This window comes from Lycium barbarum, chromosome 8 (genome assembly GCF_019175385.1).
Source record: "Lycium barbarum isolate Lr01 chromosome 8, ASM1917538v2, whole genome shotgun sequence".
Lineage (NCBI taxonomy): Eukaryota > Viridiplantae > Streptophyta > Magnoliopsida > Solanales > Solanaceae > Lycium > Lycium barbarum.
The window spans coordinates 49,689,041-49,705,945 of NC_083344.1; positions in this window are offsets into that span (position 1 = coordinate 49,689,041).

Here is a 16,905-nt window from a genome sequence, read left to right on the forward strand (position 1 = left end):
GATTCGATCAAGGCCACCAAGTCGTAACACCAGAATTACAGGAACTAGCCGAGTCTTACATAGTAGATACAATATGCACATCCCTTGTCCAAGATTAGTTGCAATACCTGATAAATACTTGAGTACCAAAACTCACACTACCCATCACTAAAGTCATTTCTACTAGTCAACCACTGGCCCCCATTAGGGTACGACATAATCGAACATACCAACTCATCCACGAACCATTTATCCACTCTACATTATATAACCACAGCACAACTCTTAAAATAAGAAGCTTTTGGTTCAAACGATTCCCTCACTAACATCGAAACACATACGACCTTGCGGACATACCCTTTATTAAAGATTCACAGCTGCCCAATTATATAACTTTCACTCGCCACAAGTAACCTTACCTTCTGATCCAGAACAGATAGCTATTTCCTGAAGGAAACCCCAAGCCATTAATTCTTACTCTAACATTACAATTCTATCGTGTCGAAGCCCAACTTAAATTTTCACAACTGTATACGACATCCACCCTCGTACATCTTGCATTTTTATCCTAACCAGCATGTAAGATACCAATTGTTCCCTTCATGCAACGAAGATTGATCTATCCAAATTCTCTTCCTTATGCTTCCATCCGATAAGACAAGAAGTACTCTTACCAATTTTCCCTAAGAAATCTTACTTCCTCACACCCTACAATAAAAGTCACCTTTCTTGTCCTTCTCCTTAGGTTCTCTTCATCATTTATCACAGTCATTATCCTCTTGTCAAAATCGATGATTCCTTTCCAAGTTTACGCTTGTTTCCATAAATTGACATCTTACACTCTACCATTGTTACATTGCTGACTTGCCATCGTAACACTTATGCTACATATCTATTATACAAAACTTGGCGATGCGAAAACTTTCGCATACCAAACTAAAGAGTCCCAATCATGGCTAAAGCTAGAGTTGGCCACGCTCTTGTATCAAAAGAACATATTTCGCATCATACCGCGTCACGTCATATAAAGCCACTCATTAATGAATTCAAGAACGTGTTCCAACCATCAAGTGAGAGAATAGGACGAAGAAGTTCGGATTCCAATTGAATTGACAAGACACCAATTTGAATGAAGTAGCAAGAAAGGAATGAAAGAATAGAAGTTTCCTAAATGTTCTATTACCACAACCCAAACTGGAGGGCCACGACGGGCACCCGAGCACCAGTAATTATGTTGTCATATCGTAATCATAAACAAGGGTGGACCACGAGGGACATCAGATTGCAATATGTTAGATCACAATAGAACTGTACTGAAAAGGAACGAGCCCAAAGGATATACTTATATAACTATGCTGGACAAAACTGTACATGCCGACAAGGCCATCAGAGACAACTATACCACAAAATATAGGCCGAGAGGGCCATACAACGTATAAGTGTACCATAACTATCTACAAGCATCTAATAGAGTACATGACATAACAAGGTAGGGACAGGGTGCCACGACCCACCCGGAGGGTCATGACGGGAACCCCGAGCTATCTCGACCCAACCCCGTAGGCCGTGACTAGTGCCCAAGCTGGGCACCGCATAGTCTTACCTACCAGAATTGACATACCAATAACTAATCCCGATTTAGCATGCACAAACTTATACAGATATAAGGCAGATCGCACGAAGACATATACATACATAAACATATACATAAATCGCTAAAGTTGTCATAACGTACGGGCGGCATACACGACAAATCACACAGACATATTTGACCGGTAATGACCCATGACCCACATACATGTCTACATGCCTCTAACAAAAACAACAGAAACATATGACGGGACAGGGCCCCGCCGTACCCCCTGAATAGTCATATATACATAAATATATACAACGGAAAGATTTGTACCAAGAGTGTGGGCTCCGGATCAAAGGAGCACTCCACGTAGCAGAATACCCTAGGCTGGCGGATCACCACAATAATCGTCTGTAACTGCGTGGCATGAAACACAGCCCCCGAAGAAAGGGGGTCAGTACGAAATATGTACCGAGTATGTAAAGCAGGGAATATAGCAAATAAACTCATAATCTTTTGGTTCATATTTCGTAATTCACAAAACTAATTTTCGAAATTCCAATTTTACCCTTAGCCTCCCTCAACACTTCCGCATCAATATTTTTCATGAACAACATGTATATTAGCTAAAATCAAAATATTGTTCTATCTCATACAAGTCACACGTATTTCAATTTATTCGAATGTTCAAAATTACGGGATATAACATCCTCCCCCCCTTTAGAACATTCGTCCTCGAATGTTCAACTGACCTCATGGGGTCTCACAATACTTCGGGGAGATCTCTTTCTTTCCTTCATAATTTTTCCAAACGTCACGATTATTATTCCCTTTTACGTACTCGCTTCCTTTCTATTCCCGAACATCGATGTACTGGGACTTCCCAGTCTTAACTTGTGGTGGAACCAATATCAGTCTACTTTGTAATTTCTGTAGCATATCTTTCGCTTTGTCTCTTAAATTCCGTTCGGTTAATGTTTGTTATACATCGCGACAATGGCTGCTGAGGCCCACCTGCCGGTCGGTACAGTCACGAATGGGGTGTCATACGCACACATATACGTTTACTACCATTTCGCTTACAAAACATTTCCCAAACACTTATTCAGACTTACCCTCATTGCTAAGCTGTATTGCGCTATCTTCTTCCTCACCGGCTTATTTTATCTTAGTCTACCCGACTTCTTTAGGGTTTCTAATCACTCCGCACATTCTAATTTCCTTTAGGTTACCCCAAATTTTCCCATTCGTCCCTTATTCCTATACTTGTGAAAATTTTAGTCTACTTCCCAGGGGGTCACCCATCCCAGAATTGCTCTGGCCTTAGCACGCTTAACCTCGAAACTTTAGTGCATTTGGACACGTTAACGCTGATATAATAGCACCCACTTCTACACACGATCCTTTTCACGCAATTTAGGGCAAGATGGGGTCTTAACAATTCTCGGATAATTCTCGTAGCGGGTCCCACTCCGCTCTAGGGAGGGTCTTTCATTTTTCTGACTATGCATTTACTATACTAGTCCTCTAAATCTTCAATATTCATTTTTCATTATACGCATGGCCACCTCAACGGTCTTATCCATTCTGATTTTGTCCCAATTCTATTAATAACTAGGAGGGAAAAATATATCACAAGTAAAGCCTAGATGTGTCAATACTCCTATATTTTAAAAAAATAGTAGTATACCTGTATTCGCGTTTGGTGGCGTCTCCGGATCCTGTCGAATAGTCAAGGCATAGATGCGGTTCAAAGGACCGCTAGAACTGGGAACTCCGCCACGACCTCCGCCACGGCCTGCTGATGTCGACGTGCTCCGTCCCGCCGAGCGCATGGCTACTGAAGGACAAGATGAGCCAGCAATTGACCCAGTGGGCTGGGCTAAACCACCTGAACCACCCTTAAACGGGCACTCCCTCACAATATGGTCTTGACCACCGCAAAAATAACAGGCGCCCGTAGCACGATAACATTCCCCTGGATGCGGCTTCCCACAATAAGAGTACCGAGGCTTGGGTGGCCTTGGCTGACTGGAACCTCTGTCCGCCTGTGAACCTGAAGGCCTGGAGCTCTGGCCTGCCCCTGAATACCCTGTATTACTTGATCTCCGACCCGAGAACTGCGGGGGTGTGCTCCGTGCCGGCTGGGAAGAATACCTGCTACCCTACTGCTGAGACGGCCCACTCTGAAGCTCTCAAGAATACCCAGCCGATCTGGCCCTCTTGGGCTGGCTCCTGTCACGATCCCTGTCGAGCTGACGTTCCCTACGCCGGTCCTCCATACCTTGGGCGTATGCCTGTACCCGGGCAATATGCATCCTTGGCTGGGAAGCCATCGCCAGGCAGCTATCAATCAAATACGAATCTAGCCCCATCACATACCGGTGCACCCTGTCAGCCATATCAGTTACTATAGCGGGTGCATATCTGGCCAGTAAGTCGAACTCTAGGCTATACTCTCGGACGCTCCTACCCCCCTGCCTCAACTGTAAGAATCTGTCAACCCTAGCGCGTCGCAGCTCCAGAGGCAGAAAGTGGCCAAGAAAGGCCTCAGTAAACTCGACCCACTCTGCTAGGGAAGCACCGTCACCCCTGGATAACTCCCAGGACTCATACCAGTTAGCAGCTACCTCGTGCAACCGATATGAAGCCAACTGACGGACTCAGTCGGAGAAGCCTTAATCAACCGTAACGTGCGCTGCATCTGTCTGATAAACTCCTGGGGATCCTCTTCGGGTTTTGTCCCGAAGAACTCTGGAGGATTACAGGTCAGAAAATCACGGGCCCTCGAACTATCATGTCTGTGCGCCTGATCACCTCCTAATCTGTACCTGTGCCCCTGCTCCGCCACCAGTCTGGTCAGCAACTGGACCGCCTCTCTCATGGCTATATCTCCGCCCCTGGCTGTGGAGCTGGAGGCTCGGGTACCGGAGCTCTGGGGGCTGGCGGTGAAGCCGCCCTCCGGTCCGTAGCGGCCGCTGCTGCTGCTCCAATATCCTCTGGTAATGGCGGTGTAACAGAACCGGCAGACGGGGGTACATCCTCAAGTACAGGCTGGGTACGGGCCCTGGTAACTCTCTGAGCCCGACTAGTCTCTCCTGCCTCTGCCACTGCTTTGCCCTTCTGGGCAGCCGTCTCCTTCTTCGGAGGCATCACTGTAAACATAACAATCGGTCAGAAAGGAATCATCCTAATAGCACAGCTCTATCGCACGATCTAAGATCCAAAGAAAGGTGACACCCTAGATGTCCTGTAGCCTCCTGTTTATAGATGTGGTGCACAACACACCGATAAACAAGACTCTACTGGACACGGCCTGTAGACACACCGAGGACAAACCGCACCAATACCACTTTTGTCACGACCCAACCCCGTGGGCCGTGACTAGTGCCCGAGCTGGGCACCGCATACTCTTACCTACCAGAATTGACATACCAATAACTAATCCCGATTTAGCGTGCACAAACTTATACAGATATAAGGCAGATTGCACGAAGACATATACATACATACATATATACATAAATCGCTAAAGCTGTCATAACGTACGAGCGGCATACACGACAAATCACACAGACATACTTGACCGGTAATGACCCATGACCCACATACATGTCTACAGGCCTCTAACAAAAACAACAGAAACATATGACGGGACAGGGCCCCGCCGTACCCCCTGAATAGTCATATATACATAAATATATACAACGGAAAGATCTGTACCAAGAGTGTGGGCTCCGGATCAAAGGAGCACTCCACGTAGCAGAATACCCTAGGCTGGCGGATCACCACAATAATCGTCTGTACCTGCGTGGCATGAAACACAGCCCCCGAAGAAAGGGGGTCAGTATGAAATATGTACCGAGTATGTAAAGCAGGGAATATAGCAAATAAACTCATAATCGGAGCTGGATCAAAAGCATAACAGACAGAACCATAATCAGAATCGGAAGTACCAGGAATACTTACCTCGTTCAGAACATAGAAAAAAAATACTTACTCTTATATCACTAATCATGCATGCAGGATCATATGCAGAAACAGATCACAGATAACAGATAACAGATCCCGGCCCTCCAGCGAGGGACGCGGTAACAGATCTCGGCCCTCTTAGTATGGGACGCGGTGGACAGACAGATCATATGCCATCCTGGCCGCCATCCCCGTATCATCATATCATATACATAAACAGAACCCGACCCGCACATCGAGGGACACGGTGAACAATGCAGTGGAATACGCACGATAACATATCCTGGCCCGGGCTTAGTGAAAAGACATATTGAGGCATCCACGAACAGATTAATGAGAAACCATATGCATATAAATCTCTTTCTAGACTCAATGAAGCAATCCAAATGACATATCAATTCGAAGTATTCGGATGATAATCATAATGTATATATGTGTACCTTTTGGATGGCACGATAGATTATATCAAGACAAAGCCTCTGGAATCAGTTTACATATCAAAATACATTATACGACTCATTAGAATAGTTACAACACTTATCATTTGATAAACGGAACAATGATCAAAAGTTTCCTTTGAATGCCGTGCGAAAATAAGTCCAAAAGAGTGGTGCAAAAGGTCACGGAAATTGTGGGCCCACCTCGGGTCAAATCGAGGTGGCGTACGGAAATTTACGAACATTAGACTTGATGGAGTTACCTATAAAAGTTTTTGGGGCATTCCGGTTCCGTTTGTGAAAGTTACATATGTTCAAGCCACTTTTTCAATTAAACATAGAATACCTAAATCAATTATATTGAATGAATAAGAGTAAAATCTACGCTCGGATTTCTAGGAGTAGAGTCGTCCCCGAGGCTCGAATCATAACCTATTATACCTAAGACATGCCAAAAGAATGAAAGGCAAAGCTTTACATACCTTTTCCGCTCCTTACGTTACTCCAAATTCAAGTTCCAAACTCTCCAACATCTACAAATGGTCATATTTACCAAACATTAATTATAGCTCTTAGAAGTTGAACCTTAAAGTAACACTTGTCTACAGAAATTTCGGCAGCATTTCCCCTGTAAATGTGCCATCCCCGAGAATTCAACTCGGCCAAAATACAACAACAAATCCGAGAATTTAACTCGGCCACAATATCAACAACAATACCAACAATTATTCTAACAATATCCACCATCGATTCAAAACGCATACTAGCACTAGCAACTTCGTTCTACAACTTCAATGGCGTCTCAATTATATTCAATTTATATTTGATCACACATTCAAGTATTAGTCCAAGATCATTCAACACAATTCAAGAGCACTTTTGTTATGTCCCGTATTTTCATACGTCGGGACGTTTTAAAATAAGCGCGACAAGTTAAAGGCAAGACTATCTTAAGATATGAAGTAGAGATTTTGACTTCCGGTTTCGTGTCGAGTCACAATTTATCCACAATTTTCGTGTGGCATTAAACAATTAATGGAAAATTGGGATTAAACTAACCATAATTGGATTAATAAGTGGGATTGGAAAGACCAAAAATCAGTCCACTTTTGGACCATGTTTGGCCGTGCCTTTCAAGGTTGTGGTCAAGGAATCTTGACTCAATTTAGTGTGATCCACATGTCCAAGTCAAGGAGGGGGGACATATAGACACAAAATTCTGATTCACTCCACTTTAGCAATTCATTTCAACACCCAAAGTTAGAGAAAGAAGAGTGTAGAGAGAGGTGCTCTCGGCTAAGAGCTAGCCGAGAGAGTGAGGTGAAATTGTGCCCAAAAATTCCAGTTTTTCTCCATCAAATTTACTCCTCATCTAGTGTATAAGAAGGTGTGTTAGTTGTTGAAGAGAAACAAGAAAGTGAAGCACCCAAATAGATTGAAGTTTCGGCCAAGTGAAGCACAAGATTGAAAGGTAAGAATGTTTGTTGTTTCTTGTGTTGCATGATGATTTGAATGTATAGTTCATGCAAGTTGTTGTTGGATTGTGGTTTCAGTTGAAGTAGGGAGTGAGCCGTGTGTGAGGTGAGTTCATGACTGATTTCATTGTGCATGTATTGTTGGTGAATTGAATATGTATCAACATATGTAAATGAATAAAGATTGTAGGAGTTTGGTTGTGATGTTGCATGTTGGATATTGGACTTTTTTTGCTCGAATTTAAAATGAATCATGTGTTGAAGATTCTAATGAAGTCATGCTTAATCTTGTTGAACATGTATTGGAAATGGATTGAATGCATTGTAGTTGGATAAACGGATGAAAATCATGAAATGGTGGAAGGGTGTTGTAGCCGTGTAGTAGGGACTGTTTTAGGGAGAATTAGGGACTGTTTTGGGTCACATTTCGATTGTTGTTGTTATGGACATTGTGGTGTATTGTATGCATGTTGAATATGTGAATTGGGGTGTTAAAGAAATGAATTATATTGAGGTGTAAAGGCAGTCCAAAACCGTGGACAGTTTTTGGAAGTTAGAAGTAAAAATTTGTGTGTGTTGAATGTTGATTCTTGTTGCAAACGTTTAGCGAATGTAAAATGCCATGATTCAAGTTAAAACTGAAATGATTGTGGGCTGTTGTAAGAATGAAAATGATGCTAAAACAGTTCCACGATTCATGAAAGTAAAGTCATTAAAAGTGTTGTGTTGTTGCAAGTTAAAACTGGAAATTTGCTAAGTAAGAATGGAAATGCGATGTGTGTTGATTAGCCGTGTGTTCAAAACTGTTTTGGATGGTGTATGGACTGCCCAAGTTCCCTAAGTCATGCTTAAACAAGTTTTGATCAATATATGAAAGAACGATTAGCAATGGTAGCTTGTAACGCTAGTTGGTTAGAATGCGAACGAAACGTCGTTTAATTGTTAGAAAGGAAGTGTGAATGTCACAAGACGTATTGAATGCCCTTGTAGACTAATTGTAGTTCTTCACATCTTGATATAGGATAAGTGTTTTTGGGCAGCAAGTACAAGTTAGAATACAACTAAACGCAAAAGGTATGTAAAGCCTATTCCTTCTTTCTTTTGGCATGTCCTAGACGTAAGAATGAAACGATATGAACCTTGGGGTAAATTCTATTCTCTAGTTTCATGTATGACTTAAGATTCTATATTTCATTAAGGTTATTGTCATGTGCCTACAATATGATTGACTAATGAATAATGCATGAAAGTTCCTATACTTAAAGAATTGCACAACTAGAGACATACTTGACTTTCAAAAGCTATACCTTGTTAAAGTGATACATGTACATGAAATCTGAAATGTTTCTTGAATAGTTGTTATGAGACTTAAAATGAACTGAATATGAATATTATTTTGACACTTTAGAGCTGGTTAGTTGCTTATCCATTGAGTCTCAAAAAAGATGAATTGCATATATGTGGTTGCCTATTATTCTGCTCGTGCTTACCGCTATATCCTTCACTGAGTCCCAGGCCAGGATACGTTTTCATGCGCATGTTTACTATATTATTCACCGAGTCCCTCATTAAAGGGCCGGGACACGTTATATATATATATATGATGGTATGATGATGATATAATGACATAATGATATGATGATGATATGACGATATGATAATATGATGATGTGGAGATGGTGGCCAGGAGGGCATATATATATTCATTATTACCGAGTCCCTCATTAAAGGGCCGGGACACGTACATGTTTATGTTTATGATGCCATGATTATAAATACCGAGTCCCTCATAAAAAGGGTCGGGACACGTTATATATGTTATATACAGAATGACTATGCAGCTTTGATTATGAAACTATATAATGACATTGATATGAGAACGATACAGATGAAATATATTCAAAGGCAAATTTTATGAAAGTCTGGTTGTTGCATTGAATCCTATACACCTTGTCTCAATATAAGTCTATTACTATGTTTCAAGCTTTACATATTCAGTACATATTCCGTACTGACCCCTTTTCTTCGGGGGGCTGCGTTCATGCCCGCATGTACAGACGCTCGTTTCGGAGATCCGCCAACTTAGGTCATCATTCAGCTATTTTGGACTGCTCCTTTGTTCCGGAGCTAGCTTGTGGTATAATCTCCTTATGTTGTGCTCGTATGTGTTTGTTTGGGTACGGCGGGGCCCTGTCCCACCACATAATACGGTCATTACTCTTAGAGGTCTGTGGACATCTGTGTGGGTCTGTTTACAGTTGTTGATGCGTTTTATGTTTTTGACTTAAGTTTGGGGCGTACCCATTCGTAATGGCAGCCTTGTCGGCTTGCATATGTGTGTATGTTTGGTATTTTGTATATCGTGGCAGCCTTGTCGGCTTGCTTAGGATTATATATATATATATATATATGTTGTTGTTTGAAAAGTGCAACTCCTCGGGAGACAGGTGACTAAGACATACAAAACTTGACGAATTTAAAATAACTCCCTATCTTTTTATATACAAATGAGATCATGATATGCTAATTGTAAATGACTATAGTTAACATATAATATGAGTGTCCAATTCGGGCACGAGTCACGGCCTACGGGGTTGGGTCGTGACAAAAGTGGTATCAGAGCGGTCAAATCCTCGTAGTGTCCACAAACTGTGTCTAGTAGAATCTTGTTTATCGATGTGTTGTGCACCACGTTTATAAACAGGAAGCTACAGGACATTTAGGATGTCATCTTTTCTTCTCATTCTAGATCGTGCGATAGAGCTGTATTATCAGGATAAATCTTTCCCTAACAGATTGTTATGTTTACAGCGATGCCTCCAAAGAAGGAAACAGCCGCCCAGAAGGGCAAAACGGTAGTTGGGGAGACCAGTGGGACCCGGAGGGTCACTAGAGCTTATTCCCAATATGTGCCTGGGACTAGGATTCAGTCAGCGAGCTCCGCTACACCATCACTATCAGAGGAGCCTAGGGCAGCAACAGCTGCAGGTCAGGAGACAGATTTACCACCAGGTCCTGCGGCTCCAGCACCCGAGCCTCCAGCTCCCCAGCCAGGGGCCGAGGATAGGGCTATGCGTGAAGCAGTACAGTTATTGACTAGGTTGGTATCGGGACAGGCTCGGAGACGTGGGTTAGGAGGTGATTATGTGGATAGACGCGACAGTTTGAGGGTCCGCGATTTTCTGACTTGTAACCCCCCAGAGTTCTATGGGTCAAAACCCGTAGAGGATCCACAGGAATTTATTCGACAGATGCTGCATATGTTGCGGGTGACAAAATCCTCCGAGACTGAGTCGGTCGAGTTTGCTTCATATCGGTTGCGGGATGTGGCAGTTAATTGGTATGAGTCTTGGGAGTTGTCTAGGGGTGAAGATGCTCCACCAGCAGTATGGGACGAGTTCGTAGAGGCTTTTCTGGGTCATTTTCTCCCTCCAGAGATGAGGCGAGCCAGAGTTGACAGATTTATACACCTGAGGCAGAATGGTAGAAGTGTTCGAGACTATAGCATCGAGTTTGATTCGCTGGCTAGGTACGCGCCCGCTATGGTAGCTGACATGGCAGATAGGGTGCATCGTTATGTAATGGGTTTGGATAATTATTTGATTGATAGCTGCATGGCAATGGCTTCTCAGCCCGGTATAAATATCGCTCGAGTGCAGGCATATGCACAGGGAGTTGAGGGTCGACAGAGAGGGCGTCGATTTGATAGGGAGCAGGACAGGGGTCAACATAAGAGAGCTAGATCAGCTGGGTATCATTCTGGTGACATTCGGGGCGGACAGCCCTAACAGCAGTATAGTCGATATCCTTCCCAGCCGGCACGGAGTGCACCTTCACGATTTACTGGTAGGAGGTTTGATAGCACGGGGTACTCGGGAGCTGGTCAAAGCTCCATGACTTCAGGATTCCAGATGCACAGGAATTCGGGCCAGATGAGACCACCTATACCCCCGTGTCCTCGATGTGGCAGACGCCATCCGGGGGAGTGCCGTTTCATGACTGGTGCTTGTTTCACTTGCGGCCGTCAGGGCCATACTATGAGGGAATGTCGATTTGGGGGTGGTGCAGGTGGCCCAGCTCAGCCTACGGGATCAGTTGCAGGTTCTTCTTCTTCAGTTGCTATGCGCCCTATGGGGCAAGGTATTCAGACACCAGCAGGCCGTGGCAGAGGCCGTGGAGGGGCTTCTGGTTCTGGCGGTCCTTCCAACCGCTTATATGCTTTAGCCAGCAGACAGGATCAGGAAGCGTCGCCAAATGTGGTCACAGGTATATTATCGATTTTCTCCCGAGATGTATATGCATTGATAGACCCAGGCTCCACATTATCATATATTTCCCCTTTTGTTGCTAGTAAAATTGGGATAAAATCTAAATCTATAGAACCATTTGAGGTAGCTACACCAGTAGGGGACTTTGTCTTAGCAGAGCTAGTATATAAAGATTGTTCGGTAGTCATATGTAATCGCTGTACCAAAGCAGATTTGATAGAGTTAACCATGACTGAGTTCGATGTTATTATGGGGATGGATTGGTTAGCTTCCTGCTATGCTAACGTTGATTGCCGAGGCAAAGTAGTTCGGTTTCAGTTCCCAGGGGAACCAATTATAGAGTGGAGAGGGAATACAACATCGCCGAGGGGTAAGTTTATTTCATACCTCAAGGCAAGGAAGATGGTTAAAAAGGGCTATATTTATCACCTGGTTCGTATGCATGACTTGAAAGCAGAAACACCGACTCTACAATCTGTCCCGGTGGTTAATGAATTTCCAGGTGTATTCCCAGATGAACTTCCAGGCCTTCCTCCTGAACGTGAGATAGAGTTCACTATAGATGTATTGCCAGACACTCGACCTATATCTATTCCTCCTTACAGAATGGCACCTGCAGAATTGAAAGAATTGAAGGAGCAACTGAGAGATTTGCTGGAAAAGGGTTTTATCAGGCCCAGTATATCACCTTGGGGAGCACCAGTATTATTTGTACGAAAGAAAGATGGGTCACTGCGGATGTGCATTGACTATAGGCAGCTGAACAAAGTCACAATAAAGAACAGATATCCCCTCCCCAGGATTGATGATTTATTTGATCAGTTGCAGGGTGCTAAATGCTTCTCAAAGATAGACCTGCGGTCAGGTTATCACCAGGTGCGGGTAAGGGAGACAGATATTCCGAAGACTGCATTCAGGACCCGATATGGACATTACGAGTTTAGAGTGATGTCTTTTGGGCTGACCAATGCTCCAGCAGTGTTCATGGACTTGATGAACAGGGTGGTTAAGCCATTCCTTGACTTGTTCGTGATTGTATTCATTGATGATATTCTGGTCTATTCACGATCGGAAGAAGAGCATGCAGAGCACTTGAGGACAGTACTCAGGGTACTCCAGCTCCAGAAGTTATATGCTAAGTTCTCTAAATGTGAATTCTGGTTGACTTCTGTAGCATTTCTGGGGCATATTGTTGGAGCAGATGGTATTCGGGTAGACTCGCAGAAAATCGAAGCGGTCAAAACCTGGCCTAGACCTACGACGCCTACTGAGGTACGTAGTTTTCTGGGGCTTCCAGGGTATTACAGGAGATTTGTAGAAAATTTTGCCTCTATTTCAGCGCCTTTAACAAGGCTAACACAGAAGGCAGCTAAATTCCAGTGGACCGATGCTTGTGAACAGAGTTTTCAATTATTGAAAGATAAGTTGACTACAGCTCCTGTTCTAACTCTTCCTGAAGGGCCAGAGGGCTATGTTGTCTATTGTGATGCTTCCGGTGTTGGGTTGGGTTGCGTGTTGATGCAGCACGGCAGAGTTATAGCCTATGCCTCCTGACAGCTTAGGAAACATGAGAGAAATTATCCTACACATGACCTGGAGTTGGCAGCAGTGATACATGCTTTGAAGATATGGAGACATTATCTGTATGGCGTGCATGTTGATATTTATACAGATCATAAAAGTCTCCAGTATATCTTTAAGCAGAAGGAGCTGAATTTGCGACAGAGAAGATGGTTAGAGTTGCTGAAAGATTATGATGTCGATATTCTATATCACCCAGGAAAGGCTAATGTGGTAGCAGATGCACTCAGCCGTAAATCTATGGCTTGTTTGGCAGGCGTACAACCAGAAAAGAAAGAGATAGTCCGTGAGATTCATCAGCTAGCTAGTCTTGGAGTTCGTTTGGCTGATTCTGATAATGGTAGCATTATTGTACGAGGTGTTGCTGAGTCCTCTATTGTAGAAGAGGTAAAGAGGCGGCAATATGAGGATCCTGTTCTGGTACATTATAGAGATACAACACTTCAGAAGGACGAGACCCCATTTAAGATGTCAGCCGATGGAGTACTACGATACAGAGACAGATTATGTGTACCTGAGGTTGCAGGGTTGCGGCAGCAGGTAATGGGGGAAGCACACTGTGCTCGTTATTCTATTCACCCGGGATCGACAAAAATGTATCATGATCTTAGGTGTTTGTACTGGTGGGATGGTATGAAAAAGGACATAGCCGAATTTGTGGCCCAGTGCCCAAATTGTCAGCAGGTTAAGATAGAGCACCAGAAGCTTGGAGGGCTATTGCAGGAGATGGAAATTCCAACCTGGAAATGGGAGGTAATTAATATGGACTTCGTCACAGGTTTCCCTCGCACTCCACGGAAAAATGACTCTGTCTGGGTTATTGTTGATAGACTGACAAAATCAGCCCACTTTCTTCCAGTCAGGACTTCGTACTCAGCTGAGGATTATGCCCGATTGTATCTTAAGGAGATAGTGAGACTTCATGGAGTTCCCACAGCTATTATCTCAGGAGGGATTAGGGACACAGGTGAGTCTCAGCACCGTATTTCATCCTCGGACTGACGGGCAGGTTGAGCGCACCATCCAGACGCTACAAGATATGTTGAGAGTCTGTGTTATTGACTTCAAAGGCAGCTGGGAGGATCACTTGCCGCTTATCGAGTTTGCTTACAGTAACAGTTACCACTCTAGCATTCAGATGGCGCCGTACGAAGCCCTGTATGGCAGGAAATGCAGATCCCCTATAGGCTGGTTTGATGTTGGCGAGGCTAATCTGATAGGCCCAGATATGGTTCAGCAGGCTGTCGATAAGGTGAAACTTATTCAGGAAAGATTACTGGCAGCTCAGAGTCGGCAGAAGGCGTATGCGGATAATCGACGTCGACACTTGGAATTTCAGGTTGGCGATTGGGTGTTCTTGAGAGTGTCACCCATGAAGGGTGTTATGAGATTCGGCAAGAAAGGGAAGTTGAGCCCAAGGTACATTGGACCTTATCAGGTCATCCGTAAAGTAGGCCAAGTTGCTTACGAGTTAGACCTACCAGCGGACTTAGCAGCTGTACATCCGGTCTTCCCTGTGTCAATGCTTCGGAAGTATATAGGCGATCCTTCCAGGGTGTTCCCTACAGGTGATATTCAGGTAACAGAGGATCTATCATATGAAGAGCAACCTATTGCCATACTTGATCGACAAATCAGGAGGTTACGAACAAAAGATGTGGCGTCGGTTAAAGTATTGTGGCAGAACAATAATAGGGAGGAGATGACTTGGGAGGCTGAAGAGGAGATGAAAAATAAATATCCTCACTTGTTTTCCACATCTACAGGTAATTTAAACTCCTTTACTTGATTGTGTTAAATTGTCAGCTCAATTTATATGTTAGCAATAAGGAAAACCCTTCCCAAAACCCTTATAGAACCTAACGGGAAAAAAAAATCGACATTCGAGGACGAATGTTCTAAAGGGGGGGGAGGATTTTATGTCCCGTATTTTCATACGTCGGGACGTTTTAAAATAAGCGCGACAAGTTAAAGGCAAGACTATCTTAAGATATGAAGTAGAGATTTTAACTTCCAGTTTCGTGTCGAGTCACAATTTATCCACAATTTTCGTGTGGCATTAAACAATTAATGGAAAATTGGGATTAAACTAACCATGATTGGATTAATAAGTGGGATTGGAAAGACCAAAAATCAATCCACTTTTGGACCACGTTTGGCCGTGCCTTTCAAGGTTGTGGTCAAGGAATCTTGACTCAATTTAGTGTGATCCACATGTCCAAGTCAAGGAGGGGGGACATATAGACACAAAATTCTGATTCACTCCACTTTAGCAATTCATTTCAACACCCAAAGTTAGAGAAAGAAGAGTGTAGAGAGAGGTGCTCTCGGCTAAGAGCTAGCCGAGAGAGTGAGGTGAAATTGTGCCCAAAAATTCCAGTTTTTCTCCATCAAATTTACTCCTCATCTAGTGTATAAGAAGGTGTGTTAGTTGTTGAAGAGAAACAAGAAAGTGAAGCACCCAAATAGATTGAAGTTTCGGCCAAGTGAAGCACAAGATTGAAAGGTAAGAATGTTTGTTGTTTCTTGTGTTGCATGATGATTTGAATGTATAGTTCATGCAAGTTGTTGTTGGATTGTGGTTTCAGTTGAAGTAGGGAGTGAGCCGTGTGTGAGGTGAGTTCATGACTGATTTCATTGTGCATGTATTGTTGGTGAATTGAATATGTATCAACATATGTAAATGAATAAAGATTGTAGGAGTTTGGTTGTGATGTTGCATGTTGGATATTGGACTTTTTTTGCTCGAATTTAAAATGAATCATGTGTTGAAGATTCTAATGAAGTCATGCTTAATCTTGTTGAACATGTATTGGAAATGGATTGAATGCATTGTAGTTGGATAAACGGATGAAAATCATGAAATGGTGGAAGGGTGTTGTAGCCGTGTAGTAGGGACTGTTTTAGGGAGAATTAGGGACTGTTTTGGGTCACATTTCGATTGTTGTTGTTATGGACATTGTGGTGTATTGTATGCATGTTGAATATGTGAATTGGGGTGTTAAAGAAATGAATTATATTGAGGTGTAAAGGCAGTCCAAAACCGTGGACAGTTTTTGGAAGTTAGAAGTAAAAATTTGTGTGTGTTGAATGTTGATTCTTGTTGCAAACGTTTAGCGAATGTAAAATGCCATGATTCAAGTTAAAACTGAAATGATTGTGGGCTGTTGTAAGAATGAAAATGATGCTAAAACAGTTCCACGATTCATGAAAGTAAAGTCATTAAAAGTGTTGTGTTGTTGCAAGTTAAAACTGGAAATTTGCTAAGTAAGAATGGAAATGCGATGTGTGTTGATTAGCCGTGTGTTCAAAACTGTTTTGGATGGTGTATGGACTGCCCAAGTTCCCTAAGTCATGCTTAAACAAGTTTTGATCAATATATGAAAGAACGATTAGCAATGGTAGCTTGTAACGCTAGTTGGTTAGAATGCGAACGAAACGTCGTTTAATTGTTAGAAAGGAAGTGTGAATGTCACAAGACGTATTGAATGCCCTTGTAGACTAATTGTAGTTCTTCACATCTTGATATAGGATAAGTGTTTTTGGGCAGCAAGTACAAGTTAGAATACAACTAAACGCAAAAGGTATGTAAAGCCTATTCCTTCTTTCTTTTGGCA